Source organism: Lichenostomus cassidix, chromosome 3, assembly GCF_008360975.1.
Source record: "Lichenostomus cassidix isolate B80296 chromosome 3, HeHo_3.0, whole genome shotgun sequence".
NCBI lineage: Eukaryota > Metazoa > Chordata > Aves > Passeriformes > Meliphagidae > Lichenostomus > Lichenostomus cassidix.
In genome coordinates, this window is record NC_139483.1 from 10,604,807 (window position 1) to 10,613,171 (window position 8,365).

Here is an 8,365-nt window from a genome sequence, read left to right on the forward strand (position 1 = left end):
GGGAGCTAATTGCTTGCTTGATACAGAGCATAGCTACAATGAATAGAAGTTGGATGGATTTTTGTGGAGGAAGAAACGGTCTGGGAGTTTTATGTGTCCCAGAAGGGACAGGTGAGGATGTGGTGGAGCCTCTGGCACTGCATGGCTCACTTTGGACAGTGCTGAGCCAAGGGTACTGACAGCCTCTTTGTACTGTTGAATTATTCAGAAGTCCTTCACAGATGGCTGCAAGCAAGGGAGGTCTGGGAGAAAGTTTAGAAGAAAATGCTTGGTATTCATGGAGAAATTTGAGCCTAAGCCAGGTTTTTAAAGGACTTCAGGCCAGTGAAGGGTGGCAGACTCTCCCAATGGGTACATGGGCTGTACAGAGAAGGCAGCTTTCCCTGGTTACTGAAAATCATTGCAAGTGAAACTTTATGAAAATGAAAAACTTTATCCATAAGTTAATCAAACCAAATAAGGTGGAAGAGACCAAGTTAGACATAGAAGAGATCAGAGGAAAGCCATATATTGTATTATAGCATTCATGTGGCAGTAGTGATAGTGTTATGGGGCTATTCAGACATCCCTGAAGAGGTGACATTTATTTATCAGTCTAGCAGAGCTTCTACACAGGTAGCAGATCAGTCATGTCCCTTCCTTCAGCTATGGGACACACCTATTTTTCTTTCAGATGTGTGAAAAAATTAATAGTAATGTCCAAAGTGACACTCAACCTGCTTAGGCTTAGAATTGATGTCCCCATGAACTTTCCATAGGTGTTTTCTTGTTCAGTTTCCCAAGAGAACACAAAGCTTTTAAGGCCCAGCAACTCTCAGAGCTGCTAGGACAGTACTTGTGTATAAACAGTGAAGAGAAAACACAGTGCTGGGGCCTCCAAAAAAGACACTTTTCCCAGAAGCAGCTCATCATCTTTCTCCTCAAGAGATACCCAATTCAGGCAGCTGTATGTACCATGGAGTGGCTCACAATAAAGACAACCCCATCAACCCCACCAAAAGGTGTTCAGGAACACAGTCCAGTGAGCCAGCTGGCTGCCCTGGACAGCCTGGAAGGTTACCTCAGCAGGATGTTCTTGAGCCCTTTGAAACACCAAGGTCCCTCCAAGGACAGGTGGCAGATGTTCAATGGTAATTCATGTGTCAGAGACAACCTACAAGGGAAGCACACAACAGATGAAGGATTTGTTTGTGCTATCTGTTTATCAGGATGTCTGCTCTCTGCCAGGAGAGACCAGGAAATCTGTTTGGCTGGTTTTTCACTATTGCTTTTCTCTGCTATCCTACGTAGAGCTTTTGCTTCTCCTTTGTTTTCCAGCTCTGCTTCTCTCAGGAGTGGCAATGCTTAAGAAAATCTGGCTTTAGAGCCACATCTGGTCACAGGTACAGTGAGCTGGTGTTGGAGAAGGCAAACATTTTCTCTGAGGCCTTCAGGAAAGCAACAGCTCTGTGCTGCCAGTGGCAGAATTATAACCTGACAATGCAAAGTCTGGCAGGGAGCTGAGAGCTTCAACAGTCTGAGCTGGTCTGGGATGTGCAGAGCATATTCATCCTGGAGAAAGAGCCACTAAAACACGTTGACACCAAATTTCAGTTGTGACGAACAACAGATTTGCAGGCAGCAAGCACAGCATCCAGAAGTTCTCAAGCAGCACTAATTGTAATAAGCTTTCTTTTCTTTAGTCACCTGGAGTTTTTCAGACAGAGCATTAAGGAAACTCACCCTGTGACGGTGCTCCTGCTGTGACTATAAATGTCCTCATTATCCAAATGACAAGAAGTGTCAGAAATTGTGCTGCACCTCAGTATGCCACAGGATGAGTTTACGCTTAATATTTTTTTTTTTTAGTTCTCAAATTGAAGATCATAGCTCCTACAATCTCTTACCTCAGTTATCACTGGCTGTGAGTCAAAGCACATTGCGTTCAGCTTTCCACAAAATGCAAATCTTGAGTAAGCCAACACCCTCCTGGATTATCTTGTATCTTGAATGTGTAGACTGAGAAGAAACACCTAAAAACTGTCTACTTTGTTCACCTATCAGCTCAGGAAAAAGGGCTGACTTCATTAAGTCTGCTCTCCCATTCTTGCTCCTGCCCAAATCACCTAACCACCACTCTGCTCCTGCCTCTTCCTCCCTTTGCTTTGCCACTAAGCATCCCATAAACCCCATGCAACTCCAAAAATCCTCTTCCTTTGCCTCCCATAACATGGCTCCCTCCCCTCTTAGTGTGAGAGGTGATCTGGAGACATGCTGGGTTCCACCTCTGGACAGTGAGACTGATGACAAAGACACTTCAGTCCCTGCAGATTTCCTGGCATCCTGCAATGCATTTGGGACCAACCATCTGTTTGGAGCAGTGCTGCAGTGCATCTCCAGTGCTCCCCAGGCATTTCCCTTGTGCTGGAATGGGAAAGGTGTCCTCTGCCTTGCTGCCTCTCTCCCCACAGCACCTCATCCATCTCCAGGCTGCCCAGCAGGCTCCCTGGCAGCACTGCCAGCATTAGCCAGCTCTCCTGTCTGATGATTTTGATGCAGCTGGCCCTGTTTAGGATAATGTTTCCAAGTGGAAGATGGATATGTTTGTCCTGCCTGGGGCCAGGTGTTGTAAAAGCCAGACTCAAGCATTGCCATCTCCCTACACCCTAAACTGTGTGTGCCACTGGCTCTCACTGTGCTGCTTCCCTCTGCAAAGCCACCCAGGTAACCTCACCTGCTCACAAACCAGCTATATCCCAGTCCAGGATGTCTGCTGGTTTTATCCCAGGGACTTGTGGTGCTCTTGCCTTGCCTGCAGGAAGGAGACCCAGCAGTGGGGTTTCTGTGGCAGACACAGGGTTTTTTCTGTTTCTCTGGCTGCAGAATGGCAAAGGTGCTCTTCAGATAATGAGTGCTTCAGTGGCCTTTTGGGACACCAAACTGAGGAGCAATGGTGCAGCTATGGGGGTAGAGTAAAGCTGATTAAATGGCCTAAAAACCAGAAATGTGCAGGCTTTGTTTTCAAAGCATGGCTGTTCCATCCCTGTTATTCCCCATTCTTAGTTTTGATGTTAAGGTTTGATGTCCAGCTATTTTTTTCTCAACAAAAGCTCTCCAGAAAATACTAATCTTGCTCTTTGACTGCTTACTAAATTTCATTGGAGATAAAACATATCTCCTCTGTGGAGCTTGCTTCTCTGGCACAGAATTTTTTTGTTTGCTTTTGAAAAGAACTGAGCAAGGATTTTGTTGGATTAACTGGCTTTATCACAATAAAAGCCTTGAGTAGCTCTAATTGTATACTTGGCTTTGTTTACAACAATTATATCAGCTTCTCTTTTCCCTGTAATTTATTTTCCAGCGTTGTTATCCAGCACACGTTTATGTGATTTTTTTGCTAAATGGGCTGAATGTTCCCCAAATGCCTGAAGTTGTTGCTGTGCTAATTCCTTGACTCATTTTCTCATTTTTCTCTGTCCTGGGCTGCTGTTCTCCTCACATCTCTCAGAAAAAAAAAAAAAAAAAGAGAGGCAGAGCTCTACCTGTTTTTAGAGCTCTAAATGGCAGGTTGGAAGCAACACAAAGAATGCAGAGGATGGATTTCCCACATTTATGCCAGCAATAGCCCATTCTTTTTTCTGTTGAAATGAAAACTTTCCTCAAACTCTGACAGGGGGTTTCCAGGAGTGGAAACCACTGGATACTGCTTTGTGTTTTTGTTAAAAGACCAACATGGTGGCATTGCTTTAAGCCTAAAAAAAATGTCTAGAATTATGAAGAAAATACTGATCTCTTTATTTTGGAATTTCCCTTTCCGGGTATATTCGTGTTGATGGGTTCAGCTTAAATAGCTGGGTGTTATTTGAGTGTGTGGTTAGATCTATGATAGTGTCTATATATAGAGGGACCTCTGTAGGTACAGATGCGTAAATATATTATTGTTTTCCCTTTTTTTGAGTGGGGAGGAATGAGAACAAAGACATTTGACTTTCCTGTTCCAATCACAAAAACCCACAAGGCCATATTTTAAGCCTGGTGGTCTGGATAGTGTCAGTTTTACGAGCAGAATTAAATTTGATGTGTGTATTTCTGTCCCAAAGATCAAGACCCTAAGAACACTGCAGGTCTGAGCTCTGAGTCAGCTCCTCTACAATGGATGTCTTAGCAGTACAAATAGCTGATAAAGACTGAGACAGGAGTAGGGGGGGAAAAAATCTCCTTGGCAGAGAACAATTAATGGCCCTTCCATGGAAAAATAGAAACTGTTTTATGAATGTAAGGCTCTTACTACAACCCTCTCCAGTCTTTTCTTTGTAAAACTGTGCCATCCCTGTGCAATTCTTGCACAGATTTCTAAGTTCTGTGAGACACTAAATAACATAACACCTTGATACCTCTCTGCAATTTCTCAGAATGTTCCTCACCAATTTTCAGTTCTGTGATTAATGCAAGAAGTGCCACAAGAGCCTAAACATTCAAGGACTAGGCTGAAGAATCTCCTCTCCCAGATATAACTACCACCTATGTCTCAGACTAAAATGTGATGCAGGTCAGCTCCAGGCCTTGTGGAGCTGGAAATGGGAGGAAAGGGATGTAAATCACTCCAGGTGGTTGGGAACACATGAAACTGGCAATCCTTAAAGAGTCAGACATCCTCTAAGGAAATTGGGTAAACAGCTAATGTTCCTCTAGGGCGTTGAATTCTCTTCCAAAGCTCGTTTTCCTCATGGCCCATATCTTCTCTTCCTCCTCCAGCAGAACATCTTTTCATCTGATGAATTCCAGGACCCTCACCCACAAAGCCTTGGAGAACATGAGCTGCCACAAAACTTTAAACTGGAGATTTGTAAGAGCTGGGGAAAGCTCAGGGGAAGCTCCCTGTGACTCCTGCCTTTTGAGATGACAACCTTGTGTGTTTAAATGCTCCCAGACCTCCTACCTAATTAGTTAATTTTCTCATGCAGACACCTAGGTATGATTTTGGGTGATGCACAGGCATGTCACAGTATATCAGAGGGAAAGACAGACTCTGGATCATTTGTAGATCTAGATGAAAATCCAAGTCTGGAAAATGGATGAAGGACTACACTGCTTTTCTCTCCCCAGCCTGCAAGAGTGATGTCTCTGTCTGTAAACCAAAGTATTCAGTACATGAAAAAGTCCCAGAACAGTAGCAGAGTGAGTAAATATTGCTGTGAAGGTTGCTTACAGTTAGAGATGGTCCCGGGAAATGTCAATTCCAGTCTGAACTCTTACAGTAGTAAAAAAAAAAAAAAAAAAAAAGTACAAATAATCACTCATGTTATGAAGAAAATGATAAGGCAATAAAAATACTCCCAAAGCACATAGCACACTGTAAAAACTGACAGATAAGAAAATGCATGCGTTAATCTGTCAAGCAGCTCATGTTACAGCAGGGAGAAAACATCAAGCACAGGAGCAACTACCTCCAGTACTTTGGGAGAAATGGCAAACACAAGCAGGAGAAACTTTGATTATCCTGCAGCTTCCATTAAATCTGCTCAACTTGATCAACCACACTAAATACAGGAAAGCACCAAATGAGCAAAGCTGGACAGAGCAGTTACAGCTTAATTCAAGTGTCTGAGCCTTAAAATATTTATGTAGGTTTACCTCTTTGCCTTCGAAGCTCCTGTGAATGTAATCCAGCAGTATTTCCTGCTTTTAGCTTTTCTGGCAAGGCTGCAATCATAATAGAAGCTTCCATGTCAGAAGGAAACCAAAGAGTAGTGAAGTATGCAAACATGGGGAAAGAATGGTAATTCACAGATTTATGTTAAGTTCAGAAGCTCATTTTTACATTTTTCTTTTTAACAATTTCAACTATTTCCAATTTATCTGATCTCAAAACATATTTGGCAGCAGAACTACTATAATCTCAGAGGGGGAAAAAAGCAACAACTGGATGGTTTTAGAGGGAAAACTGTTTAGAGGAAACCTGGCCACAGTTGTATTGTTACCTGGGGAGCAGGGCTGGGGTGTGTGTGTGACTTTTTTCTTCCCCCATCAGGTTGAGAGGGAATCAGAAGCAAAACTTTGGGAGCAGTCAGGGTTCCCCATGCAAACACTCAGAGCTCTGAGCTCGGATCTCAAGGGACAACCCCCAACAAGAGACTGCAGGAGGACAGCACAGCAATTTATTAGTTGGTACCTCTAATTAGCAAGCACATATTTCCCTGTAGGGCAGAGGGGGCAGAGGCTTTGCTGGCTTACACAGACGTGCTGTCTGTTCTTTTTTGGGTACCCACTTGTCAGGGAAGCCCCAGAATGGCTGATCTCAGCTTTAACCTGGTACCTCAAAACTCCTGCACTCAAAGGGTTGGATTTGATTTCAGTGTGGGCTGCAAAGCACTTATTTGGCTGTTCAGGGCTGAACTCTCTGAGGAGCAAGAAGGGGAACCAAAGAGAAGGTTGTGAAGGACACAACTCATCCATCAGTTGCTAAAGAAGCCACTTTAGGCTCTGCAGTGCTCATAGGCAGAGAGTTTTCATCCTTCACTGCTGGAAACACCCTTTAGTTCTTGCCATCTGTGCTTAACCTCCACTGTCTCTAACTCTCCCTTCACAGAAAACTGGATGACGCTGCAATTCCATTTCATTGCCAGTTTCTGTTGTGTTATTTATCTCTCACAGGTGATGCATTCCTATGGCCAAGGCAAACAGAGCAGCTCAAACCTCCTTTTCCTGCACAGTGCCTGGGTGCAAATGGCCGCACATAGAACTAAGCAGAGGAGTGAAGGTGCTGAGCAGCAAGATCCACTGTTTCTGGCTCACATCCTGCAACAGAGATGGTCAGAAGAAGGGAAACTAAACTGAGTTTGTCCTTTCTGCAGTCAAAGCAACTGCTTGAAGGAGGGCTCTGTTCTCCCTCTGTATTTCACCTTTCAATCAACCACAAAAGCCACTTGCCCTCTGCAGAACAAAGGCTGACCCCATCCAAAGCCCTGCAGTGAGGAGCTCCCTTCTTATAAAGCTCTGGAAAAATCACTCACCTCTCCAGTCATCAGATGAGAACCAGGCATGGAGCCCCTAGGAAGCTGCAACATGCAATTCTGTCCACAGCATCCTAAAAGCCAAGGACAGCAGAGAAATGCTGGGCAGGAGCAAACACCAAGACCACCGAGTGATGCAATTTGACTGCTATGTGGATGAGTGCTCTGCTGTTATCAGTGCCTCTTGCACAGCACGTGCTTCCCGTGGTACCTAAACGCTCTTGACAGCTCACCTTGTCAAGATGTGATGCTGTTTAATGTTGCCCTGACAGCTTCCTGGCTTTGCCTTCTTTCTATTTTCATTTTAGAGCGTGTTCTCGCTAATAACAGTGGCTGAGATATGTGTTCTCATTATGAATGAAAAACTGCTCTCCAAAAAACTAATCAAGCAATACATTCTTGCCCGAAGCAGCATTTTAATGGAAGGAAAGCTTTATGTGCTCGTTACTAAATACCATCTCTGTACAGTTGCATACTGTTTCCATTAATAGACTTCCCTAACACCCAGCCATGCTGATAAATGTCATTTTTCACTATAGTGAGAACACAGGGACAATTTGGAGAGGTGTTGGTCTGTTTCACATGCCTATAAAATACACTGAAGAACAAAAGAAGGAAATCCTTTCTATTCCTTATCACTGTGTTCTTGTCCTTCCACCATTGAACAGTGGATCTTCCAGACTCATACCCTCACATTTACAATTCTGCTTCCTAATTGTCACACAGAGAAATGTAAAGTGATATGGTGATTCTGTCCCTGAAGAAACTCATAATCTAGAGGAACTGAGGATTGTTTCCAGCTGTGAACAGAAACATATCAATCTCTCCCTCCTAACACCAGCCTAAGCTGTTTGCTGGCAGGGTAGCTTTATTTACAGCCATTTTGTTATGTGGAATGTGCTGGAAGACAGTAAAAGAGGGAAATACTTGATTCCCTCTAGCGAAGCCCTGATTTTGTTGCATTTCTTACTAGAATAGTAAGGAAAGGGAGAATTCATTCACCCTGCCACAGCCACCAAGCTACTCATCTTTCTAATTCTGGGCATGGCTCCTTCTCTCTTCCACGTAAGGAGAGGAGTGGTCCTTGGCCCTGGCAGGGAGGCACTGAGCAGGAGTGTGAGCTATGGCCCACAGCATCCCATCCTCTCCCCAGCCCTTGGCTCACTCCCAGCCACAGCCACAGACCAGACCTAACCCAGGAGGCTCTGACAGGGCTAAATTTAGAGGAGCAATGTGCAGTGAGATACAGTGGTGCTCCTGGTGCCTGAGACCTGGCTTGGCAGCTGAAAATAGCACTGCTGTATCTGCCTGCTCATGAATCTGTACCCATCCAAGCCCCTGAGTAGGGGCATCCTCTTCCCCCTCCAGCCACC

At 44.3% G+C, this 8,365-nt stretch overlaps 1 long non-coding RNA gene across 5 annotated transcripts; it reads right to left on the reverse strand.

Annotated features, from left to right (window-relative positions):
• Positions 1–1,104: 1,104 nt before the first annotated feature.
• On the reverse strand, positions 1,105–7,246 carry LOC146439034 (uncharacterized). Of its 5 annotated transcripts, none has more exons than XR_014850649.1 (5): positions 6,993–7,246; positions 6,676–6,777; positions 5,614–5,700; positions 5,189–5,230; positions 1,105–2,938 (listed from the first exon to the last, which is right to left on the reverse strand). It is a non-coding gene; the product is annotated as an uncharacterized LOC146439034 (long non-coding RNA). The 5 variants fall into 5 exon arrangements; XR_014850650.1 differs by having other exon boundaries at positions 5,614–5,682; positions 6,993–7,243; XR_014850647.1 differs by lacking the exon at positions 5,189–5,230 and having other exon boundaries at positions 1,105–1,153; positions 2,714–2,938; positions 6,993–7,161.
• Positions 7,247–8,365: the final 1,119 nt, after the last annotated feature.